The following is a 16,490-nucleotide window of genomic DNA, read 5'->3' on the forward strand; positions in this document are numbered from 1 at the left end:
AACCTTGTTCAATTTCCCTTAATTACAGGTTCGAGCTATCGGGGGTTGACTGTATTATGTCGACTGAGAGTCTACTGTTGGTGATTGGCTTATTTCACTCCGGCCATCAGCAAAAATCTGTAACTTTACTTATTTATTGTTGAAATTAGACCTGCAACGTGTTTGATTGGTGTGGACAACAAATTTCTCTAATTATAATAGGAATCAATGGCGTTTGTACGACTATCATGACGATAAACTTCACCTCGAATCTTATGAAGTCGACTGAGTTTAAAAAAAAATGGCTCTTTTCTTCAATAACTTACGTGTGCTGGTATCTTGGGTAGCTGTGCCAGTAACTGTTACTCCACATTGCTTGCTGCCAGCAACTGTAGGACAGTTAGTGGTATTGTTAATCTTCATAAGATTGCCTCCACCGCATGATCTCTGACTCAGTTTCCAAACCGAGCTCAGGCAATGTAGACTTGATACAACTTCCATGCGAGCCAGCAAGCACGCGACAGCAATCTATAGGTAAAGATTAACAAGACAAATAAACGCTTCTAAGTCACCAAAACAGATTCTGCTAACATATTAAACACGATAAACGTACGAGCAGCTGTTTTCAACGTAGGCATATCAGAATCCAGTTACAGAAATATAGTGAAAAGGAGTTTAACAACTTTTTTTAGTGAGAACATTTCATGAAAAGCCTAGGGCATTTAATGCACATAAAGTTTCTCTTTGCGTTGGAATTAAGGTTTAAAGCTAAGGCCAAAGGACATTGCAGAAAGAATTTCAAACTATTCTCTTAGGGAAAACATCTTAATAGCAGTATCAAAGTTTTAAGTTTCTCTAAAGTTACTTACTACAAAAATCCCCTTCAACGCCATTTGATGCTCTCTCTTTTCGGTCAGCTCAGATTCCAATGTTGAAATTTTCATGGCTAAGCTTCCTTTTATACCATTTTCACAATACAGGTATACATATATGTGGGATGCATGTAACTGCCCAAGAATTCGCTTCTCTTTGGGGCTGTTCCGAAGCGCTTCTTTTTGGGGCTCTTCCGAAGCTCCTGGAGCAGTTTTGAAACAGTTTAGTGATAATGCACTTATTCATTCAAAATGAAAGTCCGGCTTTTGAAAGAGACATATCCGACGACTGCCGAAACGGAAAACCCAATTTGAAAAAGTGTGGTTCTAAGTTTTCTGGAACTGAGGCTACGTGTGGGTGTGTTCGACGGAAGTTTTGCAGCTTTAACGGCTTGGCTTCAAACTGATTTTAAACGACGTTCTCAGTCTGTGTACATGATAACAGTAACGGGTCTATTGACAAGGTTGACGACTAAACCGATGTAGCGAGCTTATGAAGCTCACTTTTCAAGCTTTAGCTCTTCGTCGATCAATGTTTTTTTTTTTTTTTTTTTTTTTTTAACTTTTACCAACTTCAAGTTGATACCCTGCTTAACTTTAGAGGCAGTCAATGAAGTGGAACATCCAGAAACAGGTCCGGGACACTGACAAATATTTAAGCTATTTGGTCTCAAACTTTTACGTATTTCCAAATAGTTGAACGATGATTGCCAATTACTTGAACTAAATGAGATGAACATAAAAGCGTCAAACGCATAAAATTAAACTAGTCAAGGATGTGTAAAACAAAGGGTAACGCGAATCCTTGAGCGGTAGTAGATGTCATAACGTTAAAGGAATGCAAAGAAAATAAATTTAAACGCGAATGAACCTACGCCAACTGTTACAAAGTATCATTTTTCACCTCTCGCAACAAGCAGGCACTACGACACTGCTTAAAAATTGGCCTGCTACATGTATGTGACGTGGATAGGAGAGGTGAAAACCCTGGCAGCAAATAAAAGCACCTTACACTATTGCCGATGATCATGATTTTGAAGAGCTTGTTGGCGAAAACAGCCCAACTAAAAGAACACCGTACTGACGTCATGAAGAGCTTATCCCACGCGAGCAAAAAATGTTTTAATATGTCTAATACATGTATGCTTTCAACCGGTTTCGCCTTGTTCTCAGAAACATTCGAAAAAAAATGTCTCGGCTTGAAGTCTGAGAAACATCTCTGGTAGCTGCTGAAAGTTTTGTGCTATTGTTCTTTTGCAGTTTTTTGCAGGCAAAAAATAAGACCAGCTTAAGAGCGGAAGCAGTCCTACCTCGTTTCGTTTTTATGACACAGCTTGTTGCCGTGACATTCAGTTTGACCTAGGCCGCTGTGCATTGATAGATAAATGTTCATGGTTGAGAGTTTTTTAAGTATTTAAGTGAAATCATTTTTATTTGTACCGCACGGAAACTTCCTCTGTGCTTATTTCGTCAAGTGCTATATGTTTTCCTTATACAATAACAATAAGTCTTGATAAAATACGAGTGAGAGATCAGGCTTGTTTATTTGGGCTTCCTTTATTTATTGAGCGGCGGGGGTCGTCTTCCCGTTTGTGGTCATGACACAATACCGGGGACCACTGAATAAACATGAAAATAGAAGTTAATTAAGTGTATAAGCATTCTACTCAATACAGGTTATTATCTAGTGACCACAGGTTGCCTGCATGTATACTTTTTAGCTAAAGGAACTCTTTTTGGTTGGTTCTCTCCTGTCGCGACTTTTATATAAACAGTATTCTCTCTAAGAGCATGACATCCGCAGTCAAGAAAGCTTATGTCGTTCACAAATTATTGTTTTAATTTTCGATCTTGTCGTCTTCTGTCGACTAAACTTGGGGCTAGTTCAACACCTGTTTGCTGAAAAGGGAAGTATTTAAAGCGCTAAGATACCTCTGTTTATTATACATAGCGACTCCAAATCCATAAGCCTATATCACTTGTACTTGACGCTTAACTTTGCGTAATCGGCTTCTTCCCGGGGATGTGGAGTTGAAAAGAAGGGAAGTAGCCTGCTATTTAACCCCCCAAATCCGACACTGCTCTACCACTGAAAACTATTAATACATTTTTTGTCTTGACTTTTCTTTGCTGATCAAATATACAAAATATGCATTACAATCCACATAACTTGACTTGTAATGGCTATTAGTGGTAATTCTTACGCTACGGTATTAAATTATTTATATACTGACATATTAATTACAGTATCAGCGGAAAAGAGAGGTTAAACATTGTATGTGATTCAATTCATTCTAAATTAGGAAGTAGTTAATTTGATGCATTCGTAAATAGTCGTCACGACAGCTAGCGGTTCCGCTTTAACTTGACCCTAATGATCTCAAGTAGGAAAACAATTAATTGTTTAAAAACAATCACTTTGAACGAAGAAATTTCTAAAAAAAAATTGAACCTCCGACAGAAAAGTGAAGAAATTAAAAGAAAGCTATAATGAAAACAATGTAACTACACAGAACATGAATGACGAGTAAACTATAACGCACATCTTTGTCGAAGACAGCAAAATTTAAAAACAGGCGCAGCGGAAACTTCGTTGTTCATTCATGAAAATGACATGTACGTTGGCGGGGAAGTCGAAACACTTACGCCCGATATTGACAAAGAAAATGATTATATTTTCTGAGTCAGTCAAGGTTTGCGCATCTTGGAAAGTTTAATTTAGCCTAAATTTTTTTCGTTTGTCGTTTGTTTTGCAAAGTAGACTAAATCAATCATCTTTGTTGCGCGTAAAATAGGTGACTCGAGTCGCCCAAAACAAAAGATTTCATAATCATATCTATGCAAAAATTTCCTTTTTCAAGAGACTCTTATGCAAAAGATTGTTTATAGAAAAGAAAGTAACTAGTGTGAGAGTTAGTTATGATCTTGGTGTAGGTTCTGAACAAAAGTAAATTGAGTTTTAGATTGAAAGAGAAGCGAAATTTACTTCTAAACTCATGGATTGAGGGTAAAGGGCCTCAGAGGTGTTAGAAATAAAGAGGTCAGCAAAATTTTAATAAAATTGAGAATTCTCCTCAGCACGCATCAATGTGTGGTGAACTCGATACAACCAAAAACAAGCTTAATGTTTTATTATTTTTTTTTGATTTTATGACTGTTCTGTGTATGGTCGCAGGGATGGGCGTTCAGTTTGACAAGTACATGACTGACGGGGACATGGGGGGGGGGGGGGGGCGGGTTCTGAACACGCAACACCGCAAAAAAAATTAACGACCACCGCATCACCGCAAGAAAAGTCAACGAAACACCGTCACCGCAACACGTATTCTTAGCGCCATGATTCGTTCATCTACACTTAAAATAATACTTTTATACCTCAACAATTTTCCACAAAATAAACACATCACAACACTTTTCATTGCGCATATGTTGATACTGCTGATGCCTGTAAATCAGTTTTGTTGCTCTTGTGAAGAAACCTTGCGTGAAGTTAGGAAGCGGACGAAGAATAATGAGAGGACCCTTAAGAGATGGCCTTAACCTCAGATCCCTCCCTTCTTTTACTTCGCTCACTTTTCTTGGTGTATAAACCCACTGACTGAAGCCCTATCTTCACTGAAAGTATTGCTTTCCGGAGCTTGCTACGTTTGCGTTCGATATTGATAATCGCAAAAATAATTGAAAAAATTAAATAGGAGGTGTAGAAAGTCGCAAGACCTTGGAGCGGGTAAAGACCGGTATCAGAATGACCTGTAGACGAAGCCGAATAGCAAAAGGAAAAAAAAAATAGTAATGTACTCCCTTATATGGGCTATATAGGTATGTGCGGCCCCAACGGGTAGGGTTTTTCAGCCGTTTTAGTCATAGATAGGGTATCGATTTTGGCCATTTTGGTTATAAATACGGTATGGTTTTAGCACTCTAGTCTTTAAGTGGACCTTTGCTTGGAACCATTGCTTTACTTTTACTGACTTTACGACGACGAGCCGCGTCCCCCCCCCCCCCCCCGGTCTCACCTGAGCAGACTGGGTCTGAGAAATAGACACACATGACGTAGTAGCCTCAATGTCGATATATCGATTGGAGAAGTTCGATTATGCCACTTATCGAAAGCTTATTAACGTGTATGTGACAGAATGTCTTCCAAATAGCTGTTTTGGTGGTCAAAGGACATCATTTAAGTCTGGCGATCGGTAACGTGACATGCAGCATTCGAAGAACTGAATGTTTGCGGCAGTTCGCGATTCCAAGAGTGCTGTTAAGCGCTAACACATGGAAACTTGGTTCGCGACTGTGTCAGGCCAAAACAGAGCAGGTCTAAAAGCAGGTCACTTCAAGGGGACAAAAAAGGTATTTTGGCGAGTTACATGACAAGTAGTAGGTACCGGGCCTATGAAGTGTGAATGTCTTGATTTGGCGGGAAGGTGCATTCCGTGTCACAACAGTATAGTTACCCATAATGCATTGCAAGGTGTATGTGACAATAAAGGCTGCTGTTAGCCAGGAACCAGAAGAAGCAAAGTCAAGACTATAGCATATTTGAGGAAAACAGTGACCCCTTGAATTGCTCTGTCTAAAAGCTTTCCCCAGGATTGAGATAATTATCACAAACAATGCAAAATAGCGACCTACACGAACTCGTTGGCGAGGTGATTTTCGACGTAGCAAAATTCTGAACTTGGAAATTCTGTAGGTTTCTCAGAGTTGAAAATAGGCGAAGACGGGTTTTCTGCCCATGAAGAAAACAAGTAAAAGACAAAATAACGAACAAATTTTAAACCAAGGTAGCCGGGTTGATGATTAGAATTAACGCTACTGGACTATAGTAAATCTAAGACTTGAGAATGTGGACTGGACTTGGAAATCCGGATCATCAATTTTTCTGCCTCATTTGGTTCACCTTGTCGATGTTTAAATGTGAGTTTCTATAGTTCATTGTGCTTAACCAGTGACCCAAAATCAGCTCCAGAGTGAAATTCTTATTCTGAACCATCTTTCTGGCAGATAATTTTGCACAAACGTACAGAAACTGGTGTTTGAGGCTCTTCCAACACACCCCAGCAGAGAACATAAATGTTTCGAAACGCCCATTTTATCAAAAAAGAAAACTACTCTGCTAGGTGTTTTGGAAGGAATCTTATATTTTATCATATCAAGGGTATAAAAGTGATCTTCAGTGTCGGATGACACGTTTTGTGGTCATGACGTCACAAAACACATTTTTGTAAATAAGCTAGTTTGCAAAAGAACTTTTACGCCAATTTGCTGTCGACGTGTTGCTTAGGAAAAGGAAATGCTGATAATATGATACAACATTAACTAACCCGTTTTTAAAAGATTTTATGAATACTTTAATATTGTCACGTGACCTGTTTCCTAACATTGCACGGATTTAATGCAAAACAGGCAAAATTTAAAACACGCTATAAAAACGCCTTTGTAAAGAAAAGGAAATTACTAGTCTTACTCACTATCAGTTGCTTTTTCCGCTCAAACAGGGTACAAAGTTTTGAAATAATAATTAGTCACCTGACCAGGCAATGGAGCGGTAACTCTATGGGTGTTGCTTAACAATGTCAAACTATTACGGGTGCAGCTTTTTAGGCTAAATGATCATATATTTATCACTTTATTAGTGAAATGAAGACTTGTTATCGCGTTCAAGCATCCAGCATCTTATGCATGTAGTTCTTCTAACGTATTTATAAACAAATAGTACTGTTTCGTCCTCAAAGTGTAAAATCCTATGTTTAAATGACGTGAATAACTTCTAGCATCCAGTTCTTAACTAAAGCGAACATTTTTTATTGCTACTTACCGAAAAAAAACAAACGTCAAGTGCTATTATTTTTCCTTTAAAACAAATATATATTTCTATTTCTCAAATGATATGCTGACCCTAAGATAACCCTAGCCCTAGCCCTCGCCCTAGCCCTAACCCTAAGCCTAACCCTAAAAGCTAACCCTAACCCTAAGCCTGACCCTAAGTGAGATAACCCTTACCCTAACCGTACCCCTAAACCTGACCCTATTTTTTCATCTATTTTGTAAAAAGCTTCCGTAGTTGTAGGAAATGTTCCTTTTCATAAGGGAAATGAATGACTCTGTAATCGTAAATCAGGTCATATTGGGTGCCTTATTTACCTCACAAGGTTATTAAGCGTCTCCAGCAATGATATTCCTAGACAAGGGGCTAAATTTTCCTTCATTTTATGAAATATTGAGGAATTTTATATTCATTACGCAATAACTCAGCAATGATATTCCTAGACAAGGGGCTAAATTTCCCTTCATTTTATGAAATATTGAGGAATTTTATATTCATTACGCAATAACTCAGAGTGGCCTGGCGACATGCAGTATCTTCAGGGGTCGGGAGGGCTGAGAATACCAGAAATGACCAGCAGGCCTTGAAGAGAACCAGAAGGAAGACCAGGGCTGCCTCAATTGTAGCACCATCCTCCTTCGTCTGCGTTATTTGCAACAGAGACTTCCACTCCAGAGTGGGACTCTACAGCCACTCGAGACGATGCTCCGCATCGACATAGCGCTACACCATCGTCTCCCGAGACGAACGGCTACCGACGCAATAACTCAGTGGGGGGCAGTGTAGCAATCACGTGATAGTCATAAATCACAAGAGAGCTTTGTTTTACTTAAAATAATATATGGTAAATTTGGCATGGCATTTGCCATTTGCCATTTGTTCTGTGATAGACCAGTGCAAATCCAAAGAACCTACAAACACTCAAAATGTCCACTTAAGGGGGTATAGTACCCTAAAATATGGCGATGTTCATGAAAAATTCAATTTCTTGGAAATAAAAGATTTAAGACCCTTGAGGACTTGTCAAAAACATTTTGAAACGATCTTGCCGAATTTCCTTCCAGATGAGTGTGAAATTTAAGGAAAGTACACAGTGGTATAAGTTTTTTCACATAGCAACGGCCATAGCAACGACTGTTTACTATAAGAACGTGACCAAAAATATAGATTATTTTTAACTTATATGAACGAAACTACTTAGAAAAAAGCTTTTAAGACATGCACAACTCGATTGGTATAATTAGTTGTGAAAAGCTTTGCCTCAAATTGCCATCACAGGCTCATTCATTTCCCTTATGAAAAGGAATATTTCCCACAACTGCGGTAACTTCTTACAGAATAGAACAACCATTGCACCCCCTCCCCCGAGATCCAATCTGCACCCCCCCCCGCTATTTGTGGCTCGTTAAATGCTTAATACTTCGTGTAAGAAACTTAAAGTGCATTTTTCTCAAAAGTTTACTTTTGTACCGACTGACTTCGCGCGAACATTTCTACTTTGCAAGGTTTTTAAGTAGAATTCCCGAAACTTGGGCTCATCAAAGACCAATAGTTTCGTGATGCTATCAACCAAAAAAATCGTAACATTTTAAAGTCTGTCACGTGACATGAGATGATTTGTCCACTGGGTGTGGTAAAAAATAGGGTTATTTCCAAATAAAGCCTATAAAAAGCACTGAATATAAGAGTTAACTGTCAAAACTTAGCTTCATTGCACAGAAGAAAACAGAAACTTACACGATATGCTTATTTGACAGTCAAATATTGTTTTGTAAAAGAGCAGGAAGTGTTGGCGTCAATACTATAAAACACTACCTCAAAACGCTCCAGGTTAATAAGTTGTTTACTATTTGGCGTTTTGCTCTGTCTTTTCAGGCCTGTAATCGGCCCGCTGCCCATAGTTAGCTACTCAGAGCGCACATTAGATCGGCTACAAACACCAGCCATTTAATAGATGACTTAAAGTGCCACTGAAACGAAATTTTCGTATGTGAGATTTTTGTTTAGTAATAAAGTTTCAACCTTACTTGGAAACACTGCAGACTTTTTTTTCGCATACGGTAAGTGAAAACTGCTTTTTCAGCCGTTCGAAATTGGCTGGTTAAGCCCAAAATTGGCGGCCATCTTGGCGCGGCCAAAACAGCCTAGTGACGTCACTGGTTGTATTGCTCTCATGCCGCGCTGAAAATTTAGAGTGATTATGGGAGAAGAGAATACTGTTCGAAGCCCCCCAAAAAACATCTTAAGGACATCTCAGGGCTGTAAAGCAGATAATAACAGTAGCCTTAGACATGAAAAGGTGGAGAGTCGATCCTGGGGCTTTTCAGTCTATTTAATTGGATATTTTATGTAAGCAAGCAAACGAGTGGGAGTTCTTAGATCGCAAAATGATCGGGACTCTTAGTGAAATGGCCAGCACTCAATTAAACAATATCTACACTCATAAAGTTAAAAGACATGAAAACAAGAGAAAGCGGCTTTTGAAAATATTATCCGGAGTGCTGCTGCACGAATCGTAGAAACAACGTTTCGAGTTTTCGAGTCGCTTCGCTTCGAGGAAACCGGACGCTTTGTGAGTTTCACCGCGGACGAGATTGTGCCACAGTGACCTTTAGTCTAGTTGTATCTGCTACATCCTACAAGTTATCACAACAGCAACAATTTAAGAAACCCTCTTCTTTTATATGAGGGAGCGAATTTAAACTATAAAGGTAAACTTAGCTGCCATAACCCTACAATTATATGTTTTCAGGAAACGAGAGAAAGCGTGACAATGTCGGCGGCGAAAGGTCATATATGCAAATTAGTTCAAATTCTGTTTAATAAACCTTCGACTAAATAATAAACTAGTGACGTTTAACGAATTGCTTTGAACTTGAATACTATTAAATGAAGATCATAGACATAAGTATGTGCTAAAGAACTCCTAGTTATCCATCGGCCGTGAAATATTACAATTGGGAGATACGTGTAAAAGAGAAGCGAAATTCCCGCTTTGTTTACACTGATACGTATGCGGCGATAAAGCAAACCCTGCTGCGGATCACAATTTTCAAAGATACATTTTGTCTACCACAAGAACTCTCACTTATTAGTATCATAAAAATATGCTCTCTGTGTGCAAAGAAGTACTCGACTCAAAGCTTGTGGACCGTTAATAACTTCATGATTGTGCGGATGGCTGATGCGCTTACGGCTTTTAATGCAGCAAAGTTGCCGAGGATATATTCGAACCTTGTTAATAGACCTTAGATAAACGTGAGAATCCAAATTTCAGAACCAGGCTGAAAACAGACGACGAAATATCGTGTTTAGGCTTCAGGACGTGATACAAAAGTTGCCACACTCGTCTTCGAAATCTCCAATCGAGTACTCAAGATGTTCGAAAAGTATACTGAGCTGTTCTAATCTGTAGCATTCATTTTGGTGAATCTACATTCTTTGGCGCCCTCCAACGTTTATGATGTGTATTTCCTGTCAAGGCTGGACTGAAATTACAAGGTAGGAAACTAGTAGGTATCGACAAAATGAAGAATAAACTTAAATGAATCAAGTGAAAACAAGAGAGAATCTTAAGCGCTTCTTGCGTGAATACAACCAGTGACGTCACAAGGTCCTTAAACTCGGTTCCAGAGCCCGGACACAGTTTTGCTCCAAAAAGTCGATTTCAGCAGCTAAAAAGAGCACTTTCCGTTAGGATTTGACAGAAATAAAGTTCACCATTATTTTAAGCACGTTTGAAACTATAAATTGGGCTAAAAAAAGAGAGTACGAAAATTTCGTTTCAGTGGCACTTTAAATAAAACTTTAAGATATCAACTGTTCAACTTCTTATAGAGTTAACAACTCACAATTTAACTTACTAGAAGAATCCCTCTGTACTCCATATAGCCGCCTATTTTTTCACCTTGTCAATCCAGATCAATCGTTGTGGGTTAATTTAATTTTCTCTCCTAGAGGCATCTTATTTATACTGTTCGCACGATAAAGATGTTTTGTTTCATGCACTTTATATAACAACCGAGGAATTCATCTTTTTACCACTTCCGAAAGTTCCTGTGCAGTAAATACAAATAGTACGTGATTCTGAACTAACTCGACTGTGTTCAGTTAAACGGTTGGCTAGACAGGATGCAATACATGGAAGAAATACTTGGCACGGGATTGAACAAACGAAGAAGCCAGAAACGTAGGCGAAATACTGTATTTACTAAACGGATTCTTTTTCGTTGTGTGTAGTGACGCCCTGATAAAAAAAAAATGAAAAAAAAAAAAAATAAAAAAAAAATTCTCTAATAAAGTGTATCCGTGACCACTTCTTTCACGTTTTGTGAAACCTTGTCCCGCGCTCGGGCCAGGCATTTGAATTAAAGGAGGTTAAATTTAACAAAAACCCCTCATACTGAAAGGCTTACAGTTTTATCTTCTCGTGCTTGAAATTCAAACTGTACAGTTTTCGTCTCAGATAGAAACTTATAGAGTGGAACTAGAATTGTTAAGTTCAGAACAGAAAATTCCGGTTTCTTAAGATAGCCAGCCTTAGTAAAATAAAAACCCACACCGCTTATCTTTTCAGCACTTTAATCAGCATCTGTAACATTGGAAAAACAAAACCTCACGCATCTTATGCCACGAACATCATTCTTAAAAGAGACGTTTACTACTTTAATTATCAAAACACAAAACAATTCAGTCTCTGCCGGTTTAGTTGTTGTGACGACATAGGTAAAGCTAGTTATCTGTTTACCTGAAAAATGTTTAATGTTCGATTTCACTAACATTTCAACAAAAATATCACTCACTCAAAACAAATCATTGAACAAACAGAGAAATGGTATTTTGAAAGTTTTTTTTTACCATCACAACACCCTAGCTAAGTGATTATCAAACTTACTCAATCATAAAATCAACACTTCCCGTGTAATAGAAACAAGAGTGGAAGTTTTAGGGGATTCGCTTACGGCCTGCATGAATTCATCCGGTCCGCCCCCTCCCTTCGTCTCCTCATGTTCCTGATTCTACTTTTGTGTCAGTAAACCAATCAGTAATATATTCTCTACCAAGATTCTTAAAAAGCTTTTTGCAAATAGTACACTCAATACAGTTGGCTCGTTACACGCCATAAATTAAGTTTTATTCCACCGTCAGGAGTACAGTAGTGAGAGGGCTCGAGCTACCAGCTGTGCCTCGTGGGTTGGAGTACTTTACAAAGCGTCATAATTGATTTGGGTTGAGTTTGTTGTTGGTTTCCTCCCTTGGTCCGAGTGATTTTATCAGGGGTTTACTCCTTCCACAGAATCGTACAAAATGTTCCACTGAAATCCCAATTGGACTGAACTGCTAAAAGTGTACGAATAGTTATACTCTGGATGGGCCACGACTTCTTCTTTTTTATATTTACACTTTACATTCCACGTTCTATGGATACGTAATTATAAAGGTCTTTGGAAGTCGTTATATTTTGCTAGCAACAGTTATTATTTTTTTAGCTTCAAACTGATTTTAAACAATGTTCCCGATCTTTGTACACTTTAATTATAACGCCCAGCTATTTATCAGTTTGACGATTAACCGCTGCTCAGATCAAAGAGACTAACCGCAAAGGGTCAGATCAAAAAGGCTAACCGCAAAGAACTTCTTAAGCTAAAAGGTATACATGCGGGCAAACTGCGGTTACAAGATAATAACCTGCATCGAGTAAAGATTACTCAAAGAGGTAATGCAACTTTTAATTTTACTGTTTTCAGTGTTCCGGCGTGTTTCACGAAGACTGTGCTCGCAATTTGATCGATGCCCAGCTCAAGCGCCATGGATTTTCTTTTAGACGTGGAAAATGAGATTTAATCACAGTGCTCTTGTGCGGAAGATCGATGGCTCAAAAGTGAGGTCTCCAAAGATGACAAAATGCCCTGTACATGTTTTGATCTTGAATAAAGATCACTGATTCTAATAATACATGACCGCAGGAACATAAATAATAAAAATAAGCATTATTTTGAGTCAGTCATGCTTAATAAGACTTATAAGAGATGTTAAGTGCTAACAGAACCTGAACCATCTCTAGCTGGATCTCTTTTAAAACTAGATCTAGCCTGTTAATACAACTCCGTTTCAAGTCGCTTTATTCTATAGTCTCCCGTCGTCGCATAACGCTTCCTCGGCGAGGAGCGTTTCGTGTGACCCCAACGGAAGACTACCCCTTCTCAGTAGATAAAACAAAGCCAAATAAACAAGCCTGACCTCTCACTCATAATTTATCAAGACTTAGCGTATAAAGAAAACACACAGCACTTAACGGAATATCTCTCAATTATCACGTTTCCTTTTCCTGTTTTGTGAGTATCTCGACGGTCAACAAGCGACGGAGAAATATATCCGATTCTATAATGGTTAATAGGATTGCATAATGACGTTGAAACTCGCTGAAGCACCCCGCTAAGTGCACCTTCTTCGCTCCACTTAAAAAGTCTTAAAAGGTGGAAACAATCCACCGGCGGTCGGGAAGACACGTTTATGTTCTTGCTATTGGAATCCCAAACTGACCTAACTTTATGGAATGATTTTGCTGGACGATATAGTACGAAAACTATAAAGCTACACAGTTAATTACGGACAGACAGGTACTCAGTAAGTCACAGCGGAAGTTACCGTGCTGACTTTTCTTTAAGAGGCATGGCCCGGGGGAAATGCTCCCTTATATGGGCTATATAGGTATGTGCGGTCCCAAAGGGTAGGCTTTTTCAGCCGTTTTAGTCATAAATAGGATATCGATTTTGGCCATTTTGGTTATAAATACGGTATGGTTTTAGCACTCTAGTCATTAATTGGGTATATTTCTTAGAAGAAGCTACTTTTTCATCGTTATCAATAAGAACGTCAACAAAAGTCCTTCATAACTTCAGTTTTAAGGCAACTGCGCCAGCCGCAACGGTCAGAAATAGGGTATCGAATTTTTGGTCAGGTCATAAATAGTGAAGGTGAATTAATCAACACGACACTAGCATGGGACAAAGAAAAATTCTGAATCCCCGACAGGAATCGAACCCATGACCTCCCGAACGCCGGGTGGGCGCTCTATTCACTGAGCTACGAGAACTCATGGAGGGTAAGGTCATTTACTGAGTTCATATATGAAAGGTGTCCTGCATCCTGCTAGGATCAACGCTATCGAAGTCATCGTGAGTGGTGATAAGTTAATAAAGATGGTGAATTTTAAGCTCGGTAATGAAATGTGAAGGTGAATTAATCAATAGGGTAGGAAAATAGGCTAGGAAAAATCGCAGATTTTGGTCATAAATAGAGCAAGGGTTATGGGAAGTGGGCCGCACACCCTCACCCAACTTTTCTGGGAGTACCTCCCCCCAGGAGCCATGGAAAACGCGAAACAAATAATAGAACCATCACGGACTCTTATTGACAGGTCAAACTAGATGTCTTAGACTCTTACAGCCTAGGTCAAACTAAATGTCACGGAACGAAATTGTGTCTGCGCAGCAAGGTAAATCGTCTCCCCAAGTCACCTCAATTCGGTGAATTTGGTGAATAATTGTTAATTATACGAGAGTAAACGAGACGAGTACATCAATTTCTTATACGGCAAGGTAGTCTAGTAGCAAATTTCTTTTTTTTTTTTTTGGTTGATTTAAGGATATCGATAACAGGAAGGGGGGAAACACAGGAGAGATTTAGGACTACAGCGTAAAAACCCCGTATAATTCTCTGTACTTTATTAAAACAATTAATTCTGTGCTGGTCTAGTTCATGTGACTACATAGATAAAGCCAGTTATCGCAGTTAGATTTAAATTCAATAACATTTTAACGAAAATATTACTCCGTCAAAACATATTATTAAACAAATGGTAGCCTGCGTAGCTTGGCGGTTTTTAAGCAATTTGAGCGCGTTTCGCAGAAAGCGGCGAGGCCGTGATAACGAGCGCCAAAGCCGGCGAAGCCGCGAGGAGCGAAATTGCTTAAAAACTTCCTTCAACCGCCAAGCTACACAGGCTAACAAATGGTAGTTTGAAAATTTTTATTTATCTGTTATGTTTACTTTGCTTTGTTTACCACTTCTAGTTACTTAAATGACAAAGAAGTTAAATGGAATGAATTAAATACCATGCCGGCTAAGTGTTGTTTGTAACAAAACTTACACAGGTATTTTTCGGAAGAGACATTTCCTATCCATCATATCGTTAACGCTAATCAGAGATAGTCCTCCATGGCAGTGGCCTGTTAGACACTTGGCCACGTAATTACTCGGCCTGTATGTATATCTTGTTGGGTAACTGGTCGTAGCCAGCTCTTCAAACAGAGAATCACTACCTATATTACCGTGACAAGCCCCTTCCTGTGAATGCAATTGAAAGAGAGTGACAAATCAATATATACATAATTTACAATCAAGAAGAACACTAACTGTCAGTAAATCACAGAGTTAATTAACTATACAAAAAAAATGGACTGTGCGCGACATTCATTCATAATTTCCGGCTAATGCACTGTGGCAAAATTAAACAGACTACTGGAGCTACAGCAGAACGAACCTTGCGCACTTTCCATATTAGGTCCAGCCCACACTACCCCGGAGAAATTTGAAAACGCAGCTTTATTTCAACGGTTTACAGGTCTACGGTGCACACTAATCCGGAAAAATTGCTTACGGAAAACAAAACCCACGATAGTCATGTGATTAACCCTGACCGTTAAATGGTACACACACAAGCGTTTCTGCCGCCAATGATTGTTGTATTCTCAAAGGTCGATCGGGGCCTTAGTCATAATTATATCAAAATACTTCGAATCTGATTGGTTATCAGCACGCTCTCTTTGTAATGGGCAACTTAGCTATCCAATAACAAGGTGTCAAATAGCAACATTTGCGCGGCGTGCAAGCTTTATTTGCTTTTTCTTGAGAATGAACACTTCGCTATCAGTTTCCAAAACTTTTCAGAAATTATTTTTCCCTCGAGAATTTTGTCATCTAAATGGTAAAATCGTAAACAAGCTTGGCTTCGTCTAAACACTTCCACGATTGTTAATGGTTAGATTTATTGGTAACCCTGTCTTAAATCACACTTAAGGTCATTCCCCAGTATTGCATTGCGCATCCCTACTGCGCATAATTTCAAGCGTGATTAGAGCGCGCGCATTAAAAAATGGCGGCTTTTTCTTTTCAGCTGGACCTCGCCATACTGGTAAATCGTCATTTTCTCGCAAACTGGTATGGTGACCTATCATTTTTTTCTGTGTTGTTTTGAATTGAGTAATAAATTTCTCTGTGTAAAATAAATATGGACCAATTCTCAGTGTAGAACAAAAAGCAATCGTCAAAAAAGGTGAATTTAGCAAGCAATCGTGACTCCAATCATGTTTCTATTATAAGGATTTTTATGGGTATAAACAAGGTGCTGTTGCACCTAAACGAACATGGGGACCCCTCATTTTTATTTCAAAATTTAAGTTCCTATAATATAAACAGTCAATAGGCAAAGTTTCACAAAAGTCTCAGTGCAGGTTCTACTTTAGTGGAATGACCTTAAATGAAACACTATCTTAGCCACTTATAGGTCGAATGTTGGGTGTGGTATATATACTTCATTATAAAAGTGATGACGATGACGATGATGATGATAATCATAATAAATGATTTGGCATTTTAAAGCAGTTTAGTTTTGCTGTAGTCCATTTGTACCCAGAGCGGCGTAAATGCATCTAATCACAGTATTTTATTTTTAAAGGCCAATTCTCGCGATGAGACATCGTACGGAATCATGGCAGTTGTTTCATCCAAACAAGTATCCAGGCCAAGAT

At 38.8% G+C, this 16,490-nt stretch overlaps 1 long non-coding RNA gene across 1 annotated transcript; it reads right to left on the bottom strand.

The window, feature by feature from the left end:
• Positions 1-14,295: 14,295 nt before the first annotated feature.
• LOC149115794 (uncharacterized) lies at positions 14,296-15,130 on the bottom strand. The gene is made up of 2 exons (XR_016205814.1): positions 15,003-15,130; positions 14,296-14,941 (listed from the first exon to the last, which is right to left on the bottom strand). It is a non-coding gene; the product is annotated as an uncharacterized LOC149115794 (long non-coding RNA).
• Positions 15,131-16,490: the final 1,360 nt, after the last annotated feature.

Source organism: Orbicella faveolata, unplaced genomic scaffold (assembly GCF_042242905.1).
Source record: "Orbicella faveolata isolate gen_17 unplaced genomic scaffold, um_ofav_v1 contig_13, whole genome shotgun sequence".
Taxonomy (NCBI): Eukaryota; Metazoa; Cnidaria; class Anthozoa; order Scleractinia; family Merulinidae; genus Orbicella; species Orbicella faveolata.